At 46.6% G+C, this 5,000-nt stretch overlaps 4 non-coding genes across 4 annotated transcripts; all 4 read right to left on the bottom strand.

Annotated features, from left to right (window-relative positions):
• Window positions 1-757: 757 nt before the first annotated feature.
• On the bottom strand, window positions 758-833 carry trnan-guu. The gene has a single exon. It is a non-coding gene; the product is annotated as a tRNA-Asn (tRNA).
• A 111-nt stretch (window positions 834-944) lies between these two features.
• Window positions 945-1,017, bottom strand: trnak-cuu. Its single transcript has one exon. It is a non-coding gene; the product is annotated as a tRNA-Lys (tRNA).
• Window positions 1,018-2,949: 1,932 nt separating this feature from the next.
• trnan-guu lies at window positions 2,950-3,020 on the bottom strand. The gene has a single exon. It is a non-coding gene; the product is annotated as a tRNA-Asn (tRNA).
• Window positions 3,021-3,131: 111 nt separating this feature from the next.
• On the bottom strand, window positions 3,132-3,204 carry trnak-cuu. The gene has a single exon. It is a non-coding gene; the product is annotated as a tRNA-Lys (tRNA).
• Between the last annotated feature and the right edge of the window lie 1,796 nt (window positions 3,205-5,000).

Raw genomic sequence — 5,000 nt, 5'->3', positions numbered from 1 at the left:
ATATCAGTTTCTGATCACTGATTGGTCAATCTCATACCGCCCTCCAGGCAAAAGCTGATATCAGCTATAGTCTTGCCTAGGACTGTAAACAAAGACAGTCTAACTAAGCAGAGTGGGATTTACAAACCTGTTTCTCTCTTCTGTGAGGACATATGCGCTCCTACCAGGATTTACAAACCTGTTTCTCTCTTCTGTGAGGACATATGCGTTCCTACCAGGACTTATTTAACTTATAACAACGACAGTCAAAGTCTTGCCTAGGACTGTCAACAAAGACAGACTAACGAAGAAGAGAGTGGGATTCACAATCCTGTTTCTCTCCCACCGTTTGGACTGTCTTTGAAGCTGCTGCCACAGAAACGGTAACCTCATATATCAGTTTCTGTGAGGACATATGCGTTCCTACCAGGACTTATTTAACTTATAACAACGACAAACAATGGTTCACTGCTAAACTCAGTAAACAAAGAGGAATTATTCTGAAAAGCTTCGCACTCAGTTCTCTTCTAGTGGCACAGCCTCTGTGTGGAAAGGTCTGAAAGACAAGACCAATTACAAGACACCATCCTCAGCATTGTGGCAAATCAACAACTGGCAGACGACCTGAAGAGTTTTACTGCAGGTATGAAAAGAAACCATTCTCACCTCCTGTAATCCCCACACCTGCCCTTCAACTTAGCGAAGAGGACGTGTGACCGGTCAGCAGCTTCCAGACAGACAGACAGCAGTTAGTGAAACGGAAAAAGTTTCATTCGGCCGTCCCTGGGTGGGCTCGAACCACCAACCTTTCGGTTAACAGCCGAACGCGCGCTAACCGATTGCGCCACAGAGACGTTCGAGGTGCCGCCGACCGATTCAGGGCCTACTTGCCTGGGCATCGATCTGGCTCGTAGAGCAGGTAGTGCTCTTGTGAGAGGGCGCTTTTGCAAGAAATAGAAACTGTGCGCCCAACGTGGGGCTCGAACCCACGACCCTGAGATTAAGAGTCTCATGCTCTACCGACTGAGCTAGCCGGGCCTCGGTCAAATGCACCGACTGAACGGAGTGTCAGACGTCGCACGAGCGCGCTGACGTTCAGGTGTTTGACTCAAGCACAATGGCACACCCCTGTCAAGAGGCGGGCATTGGTGGTTCAGTGGTAGAATTCTCGCCTGCACGCGCGGAGACCCGGTTCGATTCCCGCCAATGCAGGCAGAAGCAGTGGCAGACGAAAAACGAAACCTGATTTAACTGCTCTTAAAATTGAACTGGAAATTATGTGCTGCTCATAAAATACCTATGCATGTCATTCTGTTGTTTTAATTTAGCATTGGTCGATATTCCTTTCCTGAAAGAGAGAAAGGGAAACCCGTGTGCGATTGCCGGGCAATGTGACATACTAGACCACTATTGACACAATAATAAAGGATGCTTACCACTCTGTCCAAAGAGCCGCCTTGGGAGTTTCTGATCACTGTTTGGTCCATCATATACCGCCATCCAGGCAAGAGCTGAAATCAGCTATAGTCTTGCCTAGGACTGTAAACAAAGACAGACTAACGAAGCAGAGTGGGATTTACAAACCTGTTTCTCTCTCGCCGTTTGGACTGTCTTTGAAGCTGCTGCCACAGAAACAGTAACCTCATATATCAGTTTCTGATCACTGATTGGTCCACCTCATACCGCCCTCCAGGCAAAAAGCTGAAACCAGCTATAGTCTTGCCTAGGACTGTCAACAAAGACAGACTAACGAAGCAGAGCGGGATTTACAAACCTGTTTCTCTCTCACCGTTTGGACTGTCTTTGAAGCTGCTGCCACAGAAACGGTAACCTCATATATCAGTTTCTGATCACTGATTGGTCCATCTCATACCGCCCTCCAGGCAAAAGCTGAAACCAGCTATAGTCTTGTCTAGGACTGTCAACAAAGACAGACTAACTAAGCAGAGTGGAATTTACAGACCTGTTTCTCTCTTCTGTGAGGACATATGCGTTCCTACCAGGATTTACAAACCTGTTTCTCTCTTCTGTGAGGACATATGCGATCCTACCAGGACTTATTTAACTTATAACAACGACAGTCAAAGTCTTGCCTAGGACTGTCAACAAAGACAGACTAAGGAAGCAGAGTGGGGTTCACAAACCTGTTTCTCTCCCACCGTTTGGACTGTCTTTGAAGCTGCTGCCACAGAAACGGTAACCTCATATATCAGTTTCTGATCACTGATTGGTCAATCTCATACCGCCCTCCAGGCAAAAGCTGATATCAGCTATAGTCTTGCCTAGGACTGTAAACAAAGACAGTCTAACTAAGCAGAGTGGGATTTACAAACCTGTTTCTCTCTTCTGTGAGGACATATGCGCTCCTACCAGGATTTACAAACCTGTTTCTCTCTTCTGTGAGGACATATGCGTTCCTACCAGGACTTATTTAACTTATAACAACGACAGTCAAAGTCTTGCCTAGGACTGTCAACAACAAAGACAGACTAACTAAGCAGAGAGTGGATTCACAATCCTGTTTCTCTCCCACCGTTTGGACTGTCTTTGAAGCTGCTGCCACAGAAACGCGGTAACCTCATATATCAGTTTCTGTGAGGACATATGCGTTCTACCAGGACTTATTTAACTTATAACAACGACAAACAATGGTTCACTGCTAAACTCAGTAAACAAAGAGGAATTATTCTGAAAAGCTTCGCACTCAGTTCTCTCTAGTGGCACAGCCTCTGTGTGGAAAGGTCTGAAAGACAAGACCAATTACAAGACACCATCCCTCAGCATTGTGGCAAATCAACAACTGGCAGACGACCTGAAGAGTTTTACTGCAGGTATGAAAAGAAACCATTCTCACCTCCTGTCCTGTAATCCCCACACCTGCCCTTCAACTTAGCGAAGAGGACGTGTGACCGGTCAGCAGCTTCCAGACAGACAGACAGCAGTTAGTGAAACGGAAAAAGTTTCATTCGCCGTCCCTGGGGCTCGAACCACCAACCTTTCGGTTAACAGCCGAACGCGCTAACCGATTGCGCCACAGAGACGTTCGAGGTGCCGCCGACCGAATTCAGGGCCTACTTGCCTGGGCATCGATCTGGCTCGTAGAGCAGGTAGTGCTCTTGTGAGAGGGCGCTTTGCAAGAAATAGAAACTGTGCGCCCAACGTGGGGCTCGAACCCACGACCCTGAGATTAAGAGTCTCATGCTCTACCGACTGAGCTAGCCGGGCCCTCGGTCAAATGCACCGACTGAACGGAGTGTCAGACGTCGCACGAGCGTGCTGACGTTCAGGTGTTTGACTCAACAATGGCACACCCCTGTCAAGAGGCGGGCATTGGTGGTTCAGTGGTAGAATTCTCGCCTGCCACGCGGAGAGACCCGGTTCGATTCCCGCCAATGCAGGCAGAAGCAGTGGCAGACGAAAAAAAACCTGATTTAACTGCTCTTAAAATTGAACTGGAAATTATGTGCTGCTCATAAAATACCTATGCATGTCATTCTGTTGTTTTAATTTAGCATTGGTCGATATTCCTTTCCTGAAAGAGAGAAAGGGAAACCCGTGTGCGCGATTGCCGGGCAATGTGACATACTAGACCACTATTAGACAATAATAAAGGATGCTTACCACTCTGTCCAAAGAGCCGCCTTGGGAGTTTCTGATCACTGTTTGGTCCATCATATACCGCCATCCAGGCAAGAGCTGAAATCAGCAGCTATAGTCTTGCCTAGGACTGTAAACAAAGACAGACTAACGAAGCAGAGTGGGATTTACAAACCTGTTTCTCTCTCGCCGTTTGGACTGTCTTTGAAGCTGCTGCCACAGAAACAGTAACCTCATATATCAGTTTCTGATCACTGATTGGTCCACCTCATACCGCCCTCCAGGCAAAAAGCTGAAACCAGCTATAGTCTTGCCTAGGACTGTCAACAAAGACAGACTAACGAAGCAGAGCGGGATTTACAAACCTGTTTCTCTCTCACCGTTTGGACTGTCTTTGAAGCTGCTGCCACAGAAACGGTAACCTCATATATCAGTTTCTGATCACTGATTGGTCCATCTCATACCGCCCTCCAGGCAAAAGCTGAAACCAGCTATAGTCTTGTCTAGGACTATCAACAAAGACAGACTAACGAAGCAGAGTGGGATTCACAATCCTGTTTCTCTCTTCTGTGAGGACATATGCGTTCCTACCAGGATTTACAAACCTGTTTCTCTCTTCTGTGAGGACATATGCGTTCCTACCAGGACTTATTTAACTTATAACAACGACAGTCAAAGTCTTGCCTAGGACTGTCAACAAAGACAGACTAAGGAAGCAGAGTGGGGTTCACAAACCTGTTTCTCTCCCACCGTTTGGACTGTCTTTGAAGCTGCTGCCACAGAAACGGTAACCTCATATATCAGTTTCTGATCACTGATTGGTCAATCTCATACCGCCCTCCAGGCAAAAGCTGATATCAGCTATAGTCTTGCCTAGGAGGACGTAAAACAAAGACAGTCTAACTAAGCAGAGTGGGATTTACAAACCTGTTTCTCTCTTCTGTGAGGACATATGCGCTCCTACCAGGATTTACAAACCTGTTTCTCTCTTCTGTGAGGACATATGCGTTCCTACCAGGACTTATTTAACTTATAACAACGACAGTCAAAGTCTTGCCTAGGACTGTCAACAAAGACAGACTAACGAAGCAGAGTGGGATTCACAATCCTGTTTCTCTCCCACCGTTTGGACTGTCTTTGAAGCTGCTGCCACAGAAACGGTAACCTCATATATCAGTTTCTGTGAGGACATATGCGTTCCTACCAGGACTTATTTAACTTATAACAACGACAAACAATGGTTCACTGCTAAACTCAGTAAACAAAGAGGAATTATTCTGAAAAGCTTCGCACTCAGTTCTCTTCTAGTGGCACAGCCTCTGTGTGGAAAGGTCTGAAAGACAAGACCAATTACAAGACACCATCCCTCAGCATTGTGGCAAATCAACAACTGGCAGACGACCTGAAGAGTTTTACTGCAGGTA

The sequence above is a fragment of the Puntigrus tetrazona genome, chromosome 5 (genome assembly GCF_018831695.1).
Source record: "Puntigrus tetrazona isolate hp1 chromosome 5, ASM1883169v1, whole genome shotgun sequence".
NCBI classification, from domain to species: domain Eukaryota; kingdom Metazoa; phylum Chordata; class Actinopteri; order Cypriniformes; family Cyprinidae; genus Puntigrus; species Puntigrus tetrazona.
This window is presented reverse-complemented; position numbering and strand designations above follow the sequence as displayed.